The following is a 10,184-nucleotide window of genomic DNA, read 5'->3' on the forward strand; positions in this document are numbered from 1 at the left end:
TAGACTGTTTAACTGAACACTCACGTAACCTTTTGGCACTTGGTTGTGGAGTTTTGTTTTCGGCTGTTTTCCCCGCGCGCTTCTCCCGCGCTCTTTTCCCCGCGCTCTTCCCCGATCGGATTGGAGTGGCAGCAGAAAGTAGCAGCTCTCCGTTTGCGCCTAATTCTGAAAAGAAAGGAGGCCCTTACCCGAAAGTACTGGGTGCGTTCAGTCTAGGAGCGGCGCGCTGAGGAAAGCGAATTCTTTACAGCGGTAAGTTGTTCCTGGCGAAGAAATGAAAGCAGCGCAGCTGCATATGGTTTAATGCATTCTTGCAGATGAAGGAGATGCAAGACGGGGACGCATCGCTGTTCCACAAGTTTTACCGCATGTCCCCGGAGACATTTAACCTCCTCCACTCAATGGTTGCAAGTCACCTCACAAAAGAGAGAGACAGAGAGAGAAAGCACTTTATTTGCACCCGTCGGAGAGTATGGGTGATGGGTGAGACGCAGCTCACCCTTTCAACGTCTGCCTCCCCCTAGACGTCAGCCGGAATCAGTTGACTTCCGGCGGCGGCCTGGGATTGACCGATGACTTGTTTCTGGACTTGTTCTTCTTGGATATGGAGGGAGGATTCCCGTGACTCTTTGTTTCCATGTAGACCATTTAGCGCTGGGCAAGCCCACAGCATGTGATTTAGGGTCGCTATGCCTTCACAGTTTTTGCATTTGGAAGAGTGCACCTCAGGATGCCATTTGTGTAGGACATATGGGTTTGGAAAGGTACCCGTCGGCAGTTTTCGCCAGATTACTTCTTCTTTCTTTGTGAGAGATGTATGGGGGGGGGGGGGGGGAGGCAGGGTTCTCCTCCCCATTCTGTAGTGTTCTAGAATTTCACTGTATGTGATTAAGTCTCGCTTTTTGGACAGGGAGTATTCTGCCTGCGCTGAGGCCCGGTGTGTGAGTCCTCGGGCGACCGCGTTGGCGATCTCGTTCCCTATGAGTCCACTATGAGCGGGTGCCCATATTATGCTAACTAGGTCGTTAGGTACGTTCTCCTTGCCTGCTTGCAGAATTTTGCTGGCCTCTTTGGACACTTGACCATTGTCATAGGCTTTGATTGCAGTTTTAGAATCGGTGATGATAATTCTAGTTGATGGGTTTGTGATTGCCAGAGCAATCGCCGACATCTCTGCCTCTTCTGGTGAAGAGTGTCTTAAGCTACAACTCGAGATTACTCGCCTTTGTCGCTCACTACTGCTGCAGCGTAGTGCCCTTCTGGGTACTCTGCCGCATCGGTGTACACTACCCCTTGTTCTTGGAGGAGGGAGCTTTGGAGTCTTTGGACTCTGCTTCTCCTGCGTTCCTCGTTGTGTATGGGGTGCATGTTTCTTGGGATGGGGGGTATTCTTAATTTGCTGGCAATTTCTTTGGGGATGGTGGTTATCCCCTCTCGTGATTCTGGGTTTTGGTAGCCCAGTTTCCTAAGGATGGATCTGCCCGTTTTGCTGCCAGTTAGTCTGACATATTGTGCCGAGAGTTTAGCCTCGCACATTTCCTCTCGTGTGTTCGACACTCCTACGTTGAGGATCGTCGCGGTTGATGTGCACGCTGGTAAACCTAGGTCTGTTTTGACACCTTTACTGATGAGAGTGTCTATAGACAACCAAAGCAGAGAGAGACAAGGTATACCTTGTCTCTATCTGCTTTAGTTGTCTTATGTCGATTCTCGCCCAAGCTTCCAACCAGTCGACAACGGCACTCAGGAAAACTGTGTCATCAACAGACCTTACAGGGTCTTGCACGCTGTCCCTTAGCCTGTGGCCTTTGCAAGGGGTCTTAACATTGACTATTTGCCACCATGTGAGGATAATGTCAGTGAAAAGAACGGCCGACTCAGCTTGAGGAATCTTGAACGCGGAACCATGTGTTCTGAGGGCATTTGACACAAACTGATTAATGACGTCGAGAACGAGCTTTACATTTGGCCGCTCCATTGAAGTTGGATTCACGGCTTTTGCGTTCGGTCTGTAAGCAGCCTTCACAAGCGACGTCTTCTCTGAAGAATAAAGCTGCCGCACAGCTGCGAAAGAAGCAGATTTCATACGAGGAGGCCCGTCAGGCATTGTTTCACTCAAGTCCATTTCAGGGAAATAAAGGCATGTTTTAGGGTTTTCCTGGTTAATCCAATTGTTCCAGACGCACTTCAAAAGATGCACAGGATCGACCACGTAGAAAAAAAGACGAGCGTCATCGGCTGGATGGGGATAGACAATGCTCACTTGAGGACTTGTAGCAAATAACGACATCATCTTGCGGTTCAGAGCGTTGTTGTCGGTTATCACAGCGATAATTTTAAGCCCCATTTTCTCAACATTAATGATTATGTTCTTGGCATGATCGTGCAAAATTTCTGCGCTCAGTTTGCTCGCAGGCAATATGTGAATGACGTCCTTGCTTGCAGAAAGGAGTGATTGCACCATGAACACGTGGGCTGTTGTCGCTGGTTCCGTGGAATGTACCGACGATCCTACTATTGCGCCCCCTTTGTAGTCGAAGTATGGTTTTATGTGGATCTCATAAATCATCAGCGTCACTGTCTTCTCGTGATATTTCATTGATTTCACTCGTTCTCGGATGTAGGGGAGACAGTGCGGTTGATTTTGCTCCAGAAGAAGGTCAGCTTTGTAACTTGAGCAAACACAGCGCAGTGTAGAAGGATGGGGCAGAATGATTCTTGATGCAGATCTTGTGAAGTGACATGCGTGAGAAGAAATGGAATTCAAAATACTTGCGAATACCAGCAGCTCTGCGCTATACACAGGATGTTTCGCGAGGAGAAGATCTATCTGCTCAACCAGAAATTTCAGCAAAGCAGAATGTTCTTCTGGCGTATCGCTGTCCTCAATGAGGTCTGCAAGCAGTGAACTGACAAACTGCAATACTTCGGTATGCTTCGACTCTTTCGTCACCCCAGGTTTATTACACAAGCCTTTCTCGAGTTCCTCTAGCAGCAAGGACAGGCTGGAGGTGTCACACACTTTAAATGGCAGAGTGCGGCCTGAAGGAAGCGACTGAAGCTTCACTCCATTCAGGAAAACAGAAAGCGGCAGATCAGGGAGGACTACCAAGGCACATTTCACATTAGGTGAAGGATCATTCTCGATGAGAAGGAACCTAACGCACTGCTCATCGACAGAAACGGTCCAGAATTTTGTGCTGCAAATCCCAGGCAGCTTAGATTTTAAGTCCTCGTAAGATGAAATTTTGTTTTTTTTTCTGTTCAAGATCACTAGACTCAAGTGACTTTCTCATGCCTCCTGGAAAGCAGCGTTCTCTCTTCTTGCCTTTTTTTTCTCTGCCGATTCACTCCGTCCTGGCGTTGAGGGCAAGTATTTTGGACAGTTCGGAAACACAGAAGACACAGCATCTTTCTTCAACTGTAGTCTATCACGGTTCACCTCTATTGTTTTCCCTGTGAGTTCATCTTGGTGAGACAACGTCGTAATGAAGTCGCCCGCGTGGAAGTGCTGTTCACACCTGCACGAGGAAATGACGCAAGGCCATTTGCCATGAGTCTCCATTGCATAAAACGCTAAGTAAAAATAGTTTTAACGGTGCGCAGCTTTTACACATTTGCCACACAAACAAGAAATCGCAGCGCGGTGGCCAAAACAGGCGTAATTTATACTAGGAGGGACAAACAAACCATACGAGCTAAAACGTGAGAGTGACGTTCGTCTGAGCTTCGACAGCGAAAATAGTCATATCCCTGAACAAATGCATCGCAAGCCTTATGCGCATCCACGGAAATAAATGCTTCCTTGACAATTCATACATAAGTTATAGAAGTGCTATCATTGCCTGCAAAGGCAGCATGCCTTTCCCGGAGTCACAGCCATTAACAGCCGCGACACCTCCCAACTAAGATAATTACCAGCGCCTATTAAGCAATATTTCAGGGGCTTACCCTCGAATGCACTGTAGGTGTGAAATCCATCCGTGGAATGACTCGCAACCGTACTTTTCTTCGTACTTCGTCTCTTGGGAAGCAATAAACACGTACTTTTGGGCCATTATCGTAGTTTCTGCGGCACCCGGGAACAAAGCATCGGCCCATGTTTCACGAAGTTGCACTCGCGACACGACAAGCATTCAGCGATGAACTTCAGGGGCGCGATTACGGATCAGTCTCAATCGAAATTGTCTCAAAAAGTATATCATTTGCCTCTCTCCTATTGGTCGGCGGCCATTTTGATTTTTTTCGTCACTGACTGACGTCGTAAATGGCGCAGAAGTGGTGACGTTGGCCATCTAATTATGCGGGCAGATTGAGACGATTTTTTGAGACTGGAAAAAGTAGTATCAACACGTTTGAGACAGAAAATGGCGGCTGTTTACATCGTCGTATACGCGGGTGACCGCGCGAGCAACGGTGTCGGAGGGTGCATGAAGACGACTTTGACGCGCGGGAGAGTTATTTCGAGGAGACTGCGCAGCGTCTGTGCGACGAACTCGCCGTTGAACTGGGAAGTGCGCGGGTGAGTGCGCTGTCAGTGGAGCGGCAGGTGCTGTGCGCGCTGCGCTTCTTCGCCTCCGGTGGGTTTCAAGGCGCCGTTGGAAATGAAGAAAACGTCGGCGCAGCCCAACCGACTGTGAACAAGCCTTTGCGGCGGGCAGCGGAGACCAATGTCAACGTTGGGTAACAGAAGGGGGGTGTTCGCTGTCCGAGGAGACCCGAGGAGAAGGCGGCGGCGAAGGAGGGCGTCCTTTGCCTAAACGTTCGCCGCGGCAGCATCTCCGGCGTCGTCGGGTGTGTCGATTGGGCACTCATCACTATCAAGGAGTCTGGGGGCAGTGCTGCGAACGAGCCGCAAGCGGTTCTACGCTGCGGACGTAATAGTGAGTATACCTCGGCCACTGTTTTTGACCGCATGAGTTCAAGTGCTACAAGTGCATGAGCTACAAGTGCGGGCCTCGGCAGCGAGAGTGAGTACGGGCTGTGCTTGTTTTTTCTCAGATCTGTGGCGCGAACATGTGCATCGTGGCCGTGGACTCGCGCTGACCCGGATCCTTCCGCGACGTGTTTGTCTGGCGGCATTCCGAGGCGGAGGAAGGCCTGCTGGACGACGGTGATTTTTTTTCTGGGTAAGCAGTAAAATAGCCGTGTCACCCGTCGGGCGAACTCAGTCACATCTATTGAGCTCCAGCACTATGCATTTGGCCGGATCTGCTAAAGCTACAAGAATCAGTCTGGACAGTTACACAAATGCAGACACTTTACAGTATGATACAGTGTATTGCCACCCTTTCCTTTTGTTAAATATAATTGCAGCAGAAACACAGGACACATATTACATTGTTGAAATGCATAGCCTTTTCTGTTGAAGAAACCAAAGCAAAATGCACCTGACAGCGCTTGTGTTTTGTAGGCAATCATAGCGCATCATTTATATGAATATGGTGGTAAAAGACTGACCTTACAGTAGTGCTCACTTATACATCTAAATCCTGCATGTATGTATGCTCTTGAATGTCATATTCAGCAAAGCCTGGATGTGGGCTACTTGGCGTGAGTTTTCTACTGTATAGCAGAGTGTCTTGTAATGCTGTTGAGATCACTGAGAAAGGACATGCTTAGCTGCATCATTTTTTGTTATGCAGGAGACTATGTCTACCCACTGGAGCCATGGCTGCCTGCACCAGTTGCATGACATTACAGACCTGACTCAGCAGAAGGCCTGTACAACACGCCACATGCTTTCACACAATTTGTGGCTGAGCGCTGTATTGGTGTGCCGGAGAGCTGCTTCCGTTGCTTTCAAGGACACCGGATGCACCAGTGCCAGTGGAAGTGGACAGTGCGCATCATCACCGCACGTGCTGCACTTCACAGCCTCTGTTTGGATGTGCCCATATCAGCAGAGGGTGCAGGCAACACTGCCTCTGACCCAGATAACAACGGGCCACCTCTAAATGGTGGCTGCCTCGTACAGACGGGATCCCTCCTCACCTGCCTCCTGAGAAGAGCATGCGGTGCTGTACTTTTGGCCTCTCTAGGATGACCCGTCTCCAGAGGAAGGCGTACCGAGGGATGGTGCAGCGGCAGTTGCGATGGAAAATCTAGCGTCCAGAGACGACTCACCATGCTGGCATAGAGAGTCATATCAGGCACTCTTCCCCTGTTGCCACTGTCATTTCCTTGTGTCATTGCATAACACACATCTGCAAGTGTGTGAGCAATTGTGTGATGTGGTTGTGCCCTTGGCCAACCTGTGTGCAGCGAGAAGCCAGCAGTGACAAACAAGTGCCCCCCACCGGCTGCCACTTCATTTTCAGTGTGTTTGCTAGTATATCTTCCAGTCCCTCAGCAGCGTGTTGCGCAGTCTCTTCCTGAAGACGGAAAAGGTGTTGAAGCAGCTCGCCCAATTTCAGAAAAGCATCATTTTGAACTCTCTTTTGTCAATGCTTATGTCAGCCCACCTGCCCCTTCTCTGCTGTCTCCTTCCAGCTTGGTGGAGTGCCTGTGGTCATTACCTGTGTGACGAACATGCATGAACCAAACGTGTAGTGCTGGAATAAGGCATGAAATATTTGTGATGCTTTTTGGAATCAAAAAGCTGTTTTTTATTGCACCATATATTCAGTAAGCGCGTTTATTTTTTTAGGCACAGCATTTGACACGAGTGTTTCTATTGCAGAAAAGGCAGTGTACATACAAGCATACTTTACCTTGATGTACAATTACCGTATGGCATTTCTGAGTGCAGTTAAGAAAAAATATCTGAAAAATTGAGTTCAAAGTGCATGTTTTCTTTCATACAGAGGCTACCTGTACAATAAATATGGCATAGTACAGTGTACATGATGCATTTTCCGGACTACAAAACATTTTGGCACATATAAGAAGTGTAAATACCAAAGCTAAGCTTTTAGCGTAATGGTGTGTGACTAGGGGTTTCGCTCTGTGCTAAAAGCTGTACCTACTTCAAGGAAACCGCTGTACAACAATGCGTAATAAAGATTGTAAGGTGCAGTGGCTACAATGACTGCTGAATGACTAGAACATCTTCACTGATAGACAAAGATGTGTAAACATCACAGACACATCATCAAGGAGATGGTGTGTGATTAGAGGTTAGTTTACAATCACAAATCATGCAACACCGTTACTGGAAATGCTCTACAGCTCTAAGAATATACAGGCAGCTCCATTGTGGAAAATTTTGAGCACTCGGTTATTGCCCCATAACTGACACCTAGCTTGGTTTGCGTAACACAGGGCTATGAAGTCTTGTCCATGATGACACGAGACGGTGACAATGCCGAATGGCCGGACAAGCTCCTTGTGCTATCATATAATATGTGTGATAAGTGCAACTGCTGTCAAGCTACTTTTCGCCTAGGTATTTAATGTCCTAGTCATTTTCAACTGGCTGTTCCCTTTCAAACTGGAGTGGCCTGTATACAGGGTGTCTCAGATATGATGGACCATAATTTAAAAAAAAAACAAGTGGTCTTCCGACCTGAAAGGAAGTGCATGTTAGAAGCTATGCAAAGTATTTAAAGCCCTTCAAACACTGCCCTCACCAAACCCAGTTATACCAACATCACTCCGCCTGCTGAGCAAAATACAATATTACACATCACTGCCCTGTCCTACCTACCTCACTGCCCTGGATCATATGCAATTCAAGCGCTGTGTACCAGCAAACATGAACAAACTTGCTCAACTTTCTGCCCAGTTGCAATTAGCCTCTATACAAGCAAACTACTTCTTTCCAGGTTGACCCTGGATCTACTACATGATCAGTAAATAACGTTAATGGAACAAGCTCGTTCTCTCCTCGGTGACAATAGCAAAGTTATCAAGTCAAGTGCTTCCTTTCTCTCTAAACAAAGTGGAGCATAAACATCACAATTTCTGCATCTTGCACAGGAAAAAAAAGAAACTACGGCAACAACTGAACATAAACCGAACGGAGCTACAAAAATACAAACGGAACATCAAGTGCTTAGCCCGATGTGGGCGGCAACACTTGGTTACGAGGCAGAAGAGTGCTGCCACAGAGGCAGGCCGTGTCGGCTCTCATTTCCCGCACCGAGATTGCAAGCTATCAGCAGCTGCACCTGTCTGTCGGCAGTTGCTTCTATGTGATGATTCATGGTTTTCTGGTATTTTCTAAAGAAAATAAACAGAACCACACGTCACTCGGTGATCGATAGGCGCCGACCGAGAACACAGACTAAAGTTGTCTTCGTCGATTTTCGAGCCGATCGCTGCTTGTAAGTTGATCTCGGCAGGCCCGTAGCATTCACTGCCTTCAATCAGATTTTTCTGCGCACTTAAGACATCCGCAAAGTACCTTGATTTTAGACGACACGCGAAAAAACAGGAACTAGCCATGGAATCAGCTGTTTTTTTGCAGACCGCCATGTTCACGTTATGCCACTGCCAGCGCGCCCTCATGGCAAGAGAAGTTAACCTGCAGCAAATTTAATTGCAAAACTGAGAATGCTTCTAATTTTCCCTCGTGTTGTTGAGATTGCAACACAGTTTACTACCAAAATAAAACATTACTTGTTTTCTTCATTGCGTTTTTGTTCATTTTCAGACTAACATGTTCACGCTATACCGCTGACAGCACACCTTCGCGGCAAAAAAAGTGACTGAACAGCAAACTTAATTGCAAAAATGAAAACACTGGTTCTTTTGCTTGGTGCTGTTGGGTTTGAAATACAGTTATTTAGCAAAATAAAACATTACTCGTTTTTATTCACTGCGTTTTTACTGCAAAACATTAGTCTACGGTCCCTTGTCGTGCGATTAGTGGTTTCGGGGCGGAGCCCACCGCCTCCTGGCTCCGTATTGGCCGATTCGGCGGTCGGCATTTCTCGGTGTCGTCATTTTGACGTCACTGTCTCAATATTGAGACAGTTTTTTGAGACTGATCCGTAATCGCGCCCCAGGCGAGTTTCCCATTCGTGCGCTAGCACAGGTACGTACGTACGCACGCCACGCAAGAAATGGCCACACGAAACAGATACAGTCGTGCGAGGATGAAAAGAAATGAACCCAATGCCAGACTCTGGCAGCAGCTAGACGCTCACTGCAAGACTGCGTTGGTGCCTGTGCTTGCCCGGGCAAGCGCGAGCATGCCTTGCACGCCGAGGGAGACAACCGAGCGAGTCGAGCAGCCGGACACTTGGCGTGACGTAGCGCTTGTGGAAAGGAGGGCCTGGAGAGGCCTGAAGAAAGTATTGAGAGGGTGTTGGCTCGAGTTCGGATCCATAAGGGAACGTCACTGATCAGTGTTCCCTTCTGCGCCGTCGACGTGACGATGAAGCATCGCTGGGTCAGCTGGGCGTTCACATGGTTGTTGTAACCATGCAAACGGCGCTGCCAGCCTTGGCATGAACGAGTTACAGACAACAGGCAACCATGGAGTGCAAACTTCCTCCACGTGTTCAGATAGGCTGGTTTGATTCGTCATACTAAGTTTCGTTATTGGGTGAGTGAAATGGGAATGGGAAACTGCGCGAAAATCGAGTTGAGGGCAGCATTTTGTTTGCTTGTTTTTTGAAATTTCTTCATTGAATAACTTCCGTTCCTATGCATCGATTCTCGTAATTTTTTTTGAGTCAGCATCTGTGTGACACAAAGGATTCACCTGAAGTGTAACCGGCATCCGTTCAAGCTGTGTTTCGCAACCCCTTTAAACAGCTCCATGATGCTCCCACTGGCGTATCCCGCACATAGAACAGCGTGCGCCGCCGCTTCTTTTGGCCTTCTCTATCGCTCTCTCCGGCACTATGTGGCCGCTTGCGAGCTCTGCCAGCGCCGGAAGAAGCCCAGGTTCTTCCGCTCGGACACCTTCAGCCAATTTCCCTCCCGATAGACCCGTTTTCCCGTGTCCGCCTCGAGCTGCTAAGCCTTTTCCCGGTATCGGCCATGGGGAACAAATGGATCGCCGTCGCGAAGGGCTACTCGACGCGCTACGCTATCACACGAGCGATCCCAACCAGTTTCGCCAATGATGTCGCTGATTTCCTCCTGCACGACGGCATACTCCAGCACGGTGTTCTCCGTCACCTGCTCACCGATCTCGACCGCTGCTTACCTTTCTAAGTGGTCGCTGAACTTCTCAGCTCCTGCTCCGTCCGTCATAATTTCACCACGGCCTACACCACAGACGAACGGCC

General features: G+C 48.4%; 1 long non-coding RNA gene across 1 annotated transcript; it reads left to right on the forward strand.

Annotated features, from left to right (window-relative positions):
• Nucleotides 1–4,158: 4,158 nt before the first annotated feature.
• LOC144123529 (uncharacterized) lies at nucleotides 4,159–5,764 on the forward strand. The gene is made up of 3 exons (XR_013313110.1): nucleotides 4,159–4,883; nucleotides 5,002–5,129; nucleotides 5,646–5,764. It is a non-coding gene; the product is annotated as an uncharacterized LOC144123529 (long non-coding RNA).
• Nucleotides 5,765–10,184: the final 4,420 nt, after the last annotated feature.

The sequence above is a fragment of the Amblyomma americanum genome, chromosome 3 (genome assembly GCF_052857255.1).
Source record: "Amblyomma americanum isolate KBUSLIRL-KWMA chromosome 3, ASM5285725v1, whole genome shotgun sequence".
NCBI lineage: Eukaryota > Metazoa > Arthropoda > Arachnida > Ixodida > Ixodidae > Amblyomma > Amblyomma americanum.